The sequence below is a fragment of the Schistocerca cancellata genome, chromosome 9, assembly GCF_023864275.1.
Source record: "Schistocerca cancellata isolate TAMUIC-IGC-003103 chromosome 9, iqSchCanc2.1, whole genome shotgun sequence".
Classification (NCBI taxonomy): Eukaryota; Metazoa; Arthropoda; class Insecta; order Orthoptera; family Acrididae; genus Schistocerca; species Schistocerca cancellata.
Window position 1 is genome coordinate 495522701 of NC_064634.1, and position 9802 is coordinate 495532502.

Sequence of the window (9802 nt, forward strand, 5' to 3'; positions counted from 1 at the left end):
GCCCCCGCTAGCACACAAATGTGTCACATCAAGACGTGGCATGGACTGGACTAATGTCTGAAGTAGTGCTGGAGGGAACTGACACCATGAATCCTGCAGGGCTGTCCCTAAATCCATAAAAGTATGAGGGGGTGGAATCTCTTTTGAACAGCATGTTGCAAGGCATCCCAGATATGCTCAATAATGTTCATGTCTGGGGAGTTTGGTGGCCAGTGGAAGTGTTTAACTCAGAAGAGTGTTCCTAGAGCCACTCTGTAGTAACTCTGGATGTGTGGGGTGTCACATTGTTCTGCTGGAATTGCCCAAGCCTGTCAGAATGCACAATGGACATGAATGGATGCAGGTGATCAGACAGGATGCTTACATACATCAACTGTCAGGGTCGTATCTAGATGTATCAGGGTCCCATATCACTCCAACTGCACATGCCACACACCATTACAGAGCCTCCACCAGCTGGAACGGTCCCCTAATGACGTGCATGGCCATTGGATTCATGAGTTTGTCTCCATACCCGTACACATCCATCAGCTCGATACAATCTGAAAAGAGACTCTGACCAGGCAACATGTTTCCAGTCATCAACAGTCTAATCTCACCACTGATGGGCAAGGTGAACCGTAAAACTTTGTGTTGTGCAGTCATCAAGGGTACAAGAGTGGGAATTCGGATCCGAAAGCCCATTTTGATGATTTTTCATTGAATGGTTCACACACTGACACTTGTTGATGCCCAGCATTGAAATCTGCAGCAATTTGCAGGAGGGTTGCACTTCTGTCTCATTGAACAATTCTCTTCAGTTTTCATTGGTCCCATTCTTGCAGGATCTTTTTCTGGCCACAGTTATGTTGGAGATTTGATGTTTTACTGGATTCCTGATGTTCATGGTACACTCATGAAATGGTTGTAGAGGAAAATCCCCACTTTTTTGCTACCTCAGAGATACTGTGATCCCCACTTCTTTGCTACCTCAGAGATACAGTGTTCCATCGTTCATGCACTGACTATAACATCACGTTCAAACTCACTTAAATCTTGATAACCTGCCATTGTAGCAGCAGTAACTGATCTAACAACTGCGCCAGACACTTGTCGTCTTATATAGGTGTTGCCAACGGCAGCGCCATATTTTGCCTGTTTACATGTCTCTGTCTTTAAATATGCATGCCTGTGCCAGTTTCTTCGGCCCTTCATTATATATACTCACAGGAAATGTGGCCTGTTATTGAAACAGCTGCATTGGCAAAAGGAGCTGCATTAGTTCCTCATTTAAATCTCCTGGAAGTGAGCATGAGAAAAATGTACATGTGTGTGTGTGTGTGTGTGTGATGGGTTGGGGAAGTGGGGGGGGGGAGGGGGGTTGGGGGGGGGGGTTGGAGGGTAGGCAACAACAAAGACTGAATATAGATGTGTATTATGGAGCAGTGAAATGAAATGACATAAAAAGAAGATAAACGGTGTGTATTCCAATGAATATTGGGTAGTATCAACGTGAAACAAATCTACCCCTTCGTCACATCTCTCCCGTAGTAGATAATGATGCAACTGTGTCATATGGACCCTTCAATAGCATTTCTTTTCTGATGATGTTGAAATCTGTGTTACTTACCTTCAGTATGGATGTTTTTTGGAACTACTGTGATATCTGGTAAAAATCTATCAAAAATTCATTTTATCATCTTATTCTTTTTCCATTACATTTATAAAATCAATTTTTTATGTTTTATTTTATTTCTGAAAATGTTAAGTTTCCCATTAAATCTGATTTATTACTTTACCAATTATCGGCAAATAAACTTAATTTTGGCAATACATAAATTATAAAAAATCTGCCATAGAAATTAAAAATAAAATTACATAGTAATTTGTGTTTTACAAGACATATTTGTGTTTTGAATAATATTTTCTACATGAAGATTATCACATGCTGACAGCAACGACGTACAGGAAACTCTTGAAACTCTTTGTACTATCAAAATGTAATGTAATGTCTTTCTTCACTTTTTTTGGGGTGGGACGGGGAGTGGGGGTGGGGGAGTGGGAGTCTGTGACTTAAGGTCACAGAGAATAGATGTTGAGAGGCAAGTCTGAGACTTGCCTCCATTTTAACTATGTAATATAGACTTGTAAAGATGTGAACAACATGAAAAATATTTTGTTTTGATTTTGATTATGGTGAAATACAAGCAGATGGCAGTTATAAGAGTTGAGGGGTATGAAAGGGAAGCAGTGGTTCAGTGGTTGGGAAGGGAGTGAGACAGGGTTGTAGCCTATCCCCGATGCTATTCAATCTGTATATTGAGCAAGCAATAAAGGAAACAAAAGAAAAATTTAGAGTAGGAATTAAAATCCACGGAGAAGAAATAAAAACTTACAGGTTCACCGGTGACATTGTAATTCTGTCAGAGACAGCAAAGGATTTGGAAGAGCAGTTGAACGGAATGGATGGTGTCTTGAAAGGAGGGTATAAGATGAACATCAACAAAAGCAAAACTAGGATAATGGAATGTAGTCTAATTAAGTCAGGTGATGCTGAGGGAATTAGATTAGGAAATGAGATACTTAAAGTAGTAAAGGAGTTTTGCTATTTGGGGAGCAAAATAACTGATGATGGTCGAAGTAGAGAGGATATAAAATGTAGACTGGCAATGGCAAGGAAAGCGTTTCTGCAGAAGAGAAGTTTGTTAACATCGAGTGTAGATTTAAGTGTCAGGAAGTCGTTTCTGAAAGTATTTTTATGGAGTGTAGCCATGTATGGAAGTGAGACGTTGACGATAAATAGTTTAGACAAGAAGAGAATAGAAGCTTTTGAAATGTGGTGCTACGGAAGAATGCTGAAGATTAGATGGGTAGAACTAATGAGGAGGTATTGAATAGAATTGGGGAGAAGAGGAGCTTGTGGCACAACTTGACTAGAAGAAGGCATCGGTTGGTAGGACATGTTCTAAGACATCGAGGTATCACCAATTTAGTATTGGAGTGCAACGTGAGGGGTAAAAATCATAGAGGGAGACCAAGAGATGAATACACTAAGCAGATTCAGAAGGATGTAGGCTGCAGTAGGTACTGGGAGATGAAGAAGCTTGCACAGGATAGAGTAGCATGGAGAGCTGCATCAAACCAGTCTCAGGACTGAAGACCACAACAACAACAACAAGTAAGTGGTTATCAAAAAAGTGTTTCATTTAAAAATTCCTTCAGTTAAATTTTTACAAAAGTGAACATGCTCCAGAATTTAGAAATTATGTGAAAAAATATAACCAAATATTCAACAAGGCTACAAAAGAAGCCAAGTGACAAAATAATAATCAAAATAATAATAAGTACATTTCAAGTGCAAAAAATAACATACAAACTGTCTGGGAGGTTATTAGAGCAGAAATTGACACAAAATGGTCATCATCAAAGAATATCTCTCTGCATATTGAAAATAACAGACTTTCAGATTGAAAATATGTAGCTCATAGGAAACTTCCTGGCAGATTAAAACTGTGTGCCAGACTGAGGTCATAGGTTTAATGTGTATTTTACTAACATAACAAATCAGTTGCCCCAAAGTCAGCATGAAGACAGACCTATGTGCCTACCAAATTATTTAAATGCTAGTCTTAAATCTATGTTCCTTCAGGCAATTATAGACACAGAGATGAAGCAAATAATAACTTCGCTAAAAAAAAAAAAATGTGTGTTGGATGGTGTGCCTGGATATGTATTTAAAAAGTCCTCTGATTATGTAATAAAACCACTAATGTATATAGTAAACACATTCTTACCAATTGAAACCTTTCCCAACAGCTTAAAAACAGCTAAAGTAATGCCTCTATTCCAAAAAGGGGACACTGAGAATGTAAATAATTATCATCCAGTATCCCAACTCAGTGTTTTCTCCAAAATATTTGATAAAGTTTTCTGCAACAGGCTTCAAAGTTACATAACAAAAAATTCATTACTCTCACCAAATCATCACAGACACAGCAACTCATAGTCTGCATTAACAGCCAAGTATGAGTATTTAGAAACTATTTTCAAAGCACTGTATGACAGGGAACATGCTACTGGTGTTTTCCTAGATCTCCCAAAAGTGTTTGACATAAATGACAATGACTTTCTTATTTACAAATTAACTCAAAAAAGTGTCAGAGGTATACCAAATCAGTGGATAAGATCATATCTAGAAGACAGGCAGCAAATGTTGATTTTAAGGCAGGATAACATTAAAGAAAATGTCATTACAACAACAACACATCCATCCAACAAATCACCAATAAAGTATGGAGTGCCACAAGGTTCTCTCGTAAGACTTCAATCATTCCTCCTTTACGCTGATGGTTTAAATGATTTTATAAATGTGAAAAAACAAATATTATTTGCTGACACCACTAGCATTTTAATAAAAGCAGCTGACAAAATCTCTATGATAGCAGCAACAAACATGTCAATGCCCCTAGTTACTAGCCTAAACCTATATGGGTACAAGACAATTTAAAATGGAACTGTCATGTGAAAGAACAAAGGAAAAAACTTGTTATGCTCTTTGTGTGTTAAGCCAAAGTGCAAGCAGGTCAACAGTCATTCAGGCATGTTACACATACTTCTATTCATTATTCTAATAAGGGATAATCTTCTGGGAAATTCAGCCACCAGCATAAAAATCTTTGGGATGCAGGAAAGAGCAGTCATGGCTATCTGCAACATAAAGAAACTGGAAACATCTAGACAACATTTCATAAAGCTGAAAATAATGAGCCTGCCAAACTTTTACATATATTAGTGTATTTTGTTTGCAAACAAGTATTTTTTAAACAGTACTGGACATCTGTGACAAAATAAGCATATCCATAGCCACAACACAAGAAACATTAGTAATATCCACACATCTTAAAGTAGAACAGTATTTTATTAGGAAACTGTTTCACAGATAACAGTTATATTATTTAACAGCTGACCTAGTGAGTTAAACTGGCAGTGACATAAAAATATGATTCAATATAAACTTAAATCATTTCTAATGGAACAATGTTGATACTCACCAAAAGAATTTTTAAATTATAAAAAAACAGCTTTGTAAATTGAATGTGTAATTATGGCTAAATTCATGTTGCATTGTTTTTGTTACTTGTAATATATGAGTTTTATTTGTAAATTAAATTTTGTCTTCTTTGGTCTACTTTCTCAAATTTGACTTTTTGTATATTCAATATACTGTTTAAGTATGCAGTGAATCAAAGTGGACCGAATAAATGAAACTGAAGTGTACAATATGTGTGTATAGTGTAGGTCTAGGTCCAAGTGGAAGATCATTTATGACCAAGCCTAAGATCTATGTTTACTCTTTGATTTTTCTGATATATTATTAAGCTTTTTTGTTCATTTTGTCACTAGAATTTCACTTTGTGTTACAGGTTGTTTTGAAGCTTACAAAGTGAGTTTTGATAATCTGTAGCAGTTGGTGACCCAAAAGTGATACACGACAGCCACAGGCACTAAATTTGACATATGTTTGTGCTCCATACCATGTTGCATGGCACAGCCATCTCAACCACATCCTGCATCTACTGTGCTCCACACCAGCTTTGACACACCTCTGTAGCATACTGATTCTGCAGCATTACTACGATGGGAGAACAAATTCCTGTGTCAGCTTCAGCCATACCTGCTGGTACGATGATAAAAAACATGTTGAAGTAAAACCATCACTATTTTGGCAGCAAACTCTGCCGTGGTTTGCACAATTGGAATGCCAAATTGTCCTAGTGCAAGTCACCATGGACCATAAAAAACATAGCTATGTTGTGGTGACAGTCAGTGAAAAAATGACACTGGAGGTGCAGGATAGTCTATCATCATCGCCGAATGTGGACTGATATCTGGCAAATAAGAGTGCCCTAATCAAATGACTTCTGCAGTCTGAGGCAAAGACACTGGAAAAACTACTTCATACTGAAGAGTTGGAGGACCGTATGCCATCGCAGTTGCTGCAAACAATGCAGTAAGCAGTGACATTCTGTCAAGCATTTGGCTATCCTGAATACTGCCCCATGCACAAAAGATTGTAACGGTGTGTGTCAATGGTCTAGATGGATTAGCACAAACTGCCAATAGAATATCTGAAATGTATCCGTCTGTGTTTGTTGCAGCAGTCAGCCCACAATTGCAGACCCACAGCAACTTTGCTGCACTGCAAGCTCAGATCAACCAATCCCCCCCCCCCCCCCCTTTCCAAGACACTGCACTGTGAACTCAGAACAGCAGTTGCCAATTTCCTGGGAAACTCAGTTGCTCACCTTCCGCTATGAAAGGACGGTGGTACTACCACCGATTTGTGCCTGAGGCACAGAAGTGTAGGCCACCTTGTCCTCGTGAGCAGGGAAACATAACAGGATCTCAGTGATGATTGCTACTGATGCTCTATCACAAACCACGGTACAAAACTACAGTTCTTAGTAGACATGGGTGCAGATGTATCAGCCTACCTGTCCACCTATCTGCCACCTCGTAAGCATGATGGTTCCCATCTCTTTGCAGCCAATTGCTCTACAACAGCTACACATGGTCGTACCTCATTAGTGTTAAACCTAGGCCTATGACACAGGTTTTTTTTGTTGTTTTAGGGCACAAAAAAAAACCAAGTTCATACCTGCATAACACAGCTCGAGTGGGAGCTTGTCATATCAGACATCACCCATCCTATATTGGAAGCAGATTTTCTGTCATTTTATGCACTTGTCACTCACCTCCAGCATCAGTGCCTGCTGGACACTAGCACTAACTTAGTTAGCAGAGGACTAATATGTCATGTGGAACATGCTGGCATCTGGGTGATAACTGGAGATTCTCCATTTATTGAACTTTTGAAGTGGGTCCCCAAGATCACGTTAGCTCCCGTGCTGCACTTCACAGTGCACTACATTTTGACCAGAACTGGGCCACCTTTTTATGTTCGTCCACATCATTTAATGCCACAGAAACCAAAGGTGGTTAAACAGGAATTCACACCCGTGCTCACATAGGGGATCTGGCATCCGTCAAGTAGTAGTTGGGCATCTCACCCCATTGTGCCAATGAAAAAGAACAGCTGATGGCACTACTGTGGAGACTTTTGACAGCCAAATGTGAGAATGATTCCTGACTTGTATACTATACCACACATCAAGGATTAGACATCCAGTGTCTACGGTAAGAGCACATTCTCTATGCTGGACATAGTTAGAGCTCTTTAGCAGATACTTGTGGCACTAGATGATGCCCCAAGACAGCTGCCTGCATGCCGTCTGGGTTGTTCAAGTTCACATGTATGCCTTTCAGTCTACGTAATGCTGTTGACACATTCCACAGAATTACGGACAAGGTTACACCTGACTTGGACTATTGCTGTGTGTATATAGATGATTTTTTGGTCATGATGCACTCAGAAGCTGAGGATTTGTCATACCTACGACAACTCTTTTCCTGTTGATGTGTGCACGGCCTCATTATTAATCCATTCAAATGCATCTTTGCAGCAACAGATGTTCAGTTTCCTGGCCATGCTATACATGCTCAAAAAAGAGATGGTAGATGCAATTCTTGGTTTTCCATTACTTACAACAATAGTGAAGCTAATGCTTCCTTGGTGTCCAAACTTTTATTGTCATTTTGTCCATAACTATACCCTCTTAGCTATGCCACTGAACAAATACATACACAGTAAACCAAAACCAAAGGATACCCTTCAGTGGAATACAGAAGCTGACACAGGAGAGCAGGTGGGGGTTGGTTTTAATGGCTTCCAGAATACAAAATCAAATTAAGCCTACATATACAAAATAGTAAATTTCATGGTGAATCTTGGCTTTGTGCGGTATGAATTCTGATATTGCTCTGCACAAAAAGTTCACAATTTACCAAACTGGCATGGACTGTGGCTTTTGCAACTCCCAAGTGTTTCATAATCCATATTTCTTTTCTTCCATTAATCATTTACAGGCATACAAATGTTCTGTAAACATAAACAATTCATGCAGATGTTTTCATTGGTTGATGGTAAATCCATTCTCATTAGCTGATTGCACTGCTGAGACTTATCTTTGGAATGGGCTGTAGTTTTGTTTGGAATTAAGCACATGTTAGGTACAGCATAAGTGCTCTCCTCATTCATGCAGAATCAAAGTTATGAGTTCATATACATGCTAATTTTTTCAGTTTGTACTCATCTGAGCTAGTATATTATCTTTACTGTTGTATTTGTAAATGCATACAGCACATTAAGTGTCCTGAAACCTCGATTTAAGGAAATCCTTTATGTAGAAATAAGATCTGTCCATGGAACACATTCATACTGTGATTCATGGTGTATCTGTTCCATTCCTTCAGTGGCAGTGATGATATACTCAGAACATCTGCACACAAACAGATTTTCCATTTATAGTGGGAAGTGAACTAAGCACACATCTTCACCCAGTGAGTGAAAAATATATTTTAGTTTGTAGTCCAACAGTTCTCACAGTAATTACATGAATATGAATCATCATATAACCACATTGAGTAGACAGTTCAAAATTTTACGTATAATATTCCATTAAAATGGTGATATGAACAGGTTGGATGGATTGTTGAAATTTTTAGATACTATCTTCCCTTACAAAGTGGTTATTGGGCACATGTTTTATGTATTTCTGAATATCAAGTTCATGGAGTGAAAATTTTTTTATTCTCACAAATGAATACACATTAAAAAATAAACCTCCTAAGAGACAGGCTTGATCCTAGGACCTTATTTTATACATCAATGCACCACCAATTCTCAAGTATAGTCTGAACATATTATGTATTCTGGACAGCATCGATAATTTTTGAATCTGATTTTTTCAAGATTGGTTGGAACTTGTGTGGGGTCATAGAACAACTGGCTCTGCTCCCAATAGTGTCACTGCACTACCACAGCAGGCACAACTGAATCTTTTGCAGATCACTTCTCTGTAGTACATGCTCTATGCAACATGCGTTATGTATATGCTGTGAGGAAAAAAGTATTCATAGTAAGTGACGGATGTGTGAATGATTATTTACCAAAGTAATTACCATGCCTGCTCCTTACTATCTACAGTTATTTTCTTTCCAACCGCACTGCAAAATACCAAGCTATAATCAAGCTGGCATGCCACCGACCACTGTTGGATACAAACTTGATGCATTGGAGAATAAGCCCCATGATGGTGCTTCATCGTCTGGCATTACTACAGACGATTTATTTGTGGATCTATTCTGTGTTCTTGCCGATTCTCAGACGATATAACAAGCGCAACTGTGGTTCTCAAATGGTCAACAATGTTTCCATTGTTTTAACAACCACTGAACCAGGGCATTTTTACCTCTCACCAAATGGGCAAGTACATTAAATTGCAAATCAAGTACAATGTTATTAGGGAAGGTGGTGAGATGAAGTCTGTTACTCCCCTAATTAACTGTGATACATCAACAGTGACCATACATGGTGAACAATAGCTGCCTACCTGCCACTGTCATCCTAACCAGTGCTGCTAATATACCGACCAGTAACAGTGTTAATGAACTTGTAATAGGTCACCTTTTTCTAACATAACCTTTTTTTATAAAAGTAGCTGATACCAGGATTAATCCAAAATCTGGTATTGGTAAACATTCTTGGCTGTTTCACTGAAAGAATTTCATTTGATTTTGTATACGGTGTATTATATTTCAGGCTAACATGTATATAAAAAAATTAATTTGTTCCTACTCTGTATGTACAGTTAAAATTATTCTTCCTTTAGAAATATTTGAAACCATGAAATATCTGGCATAC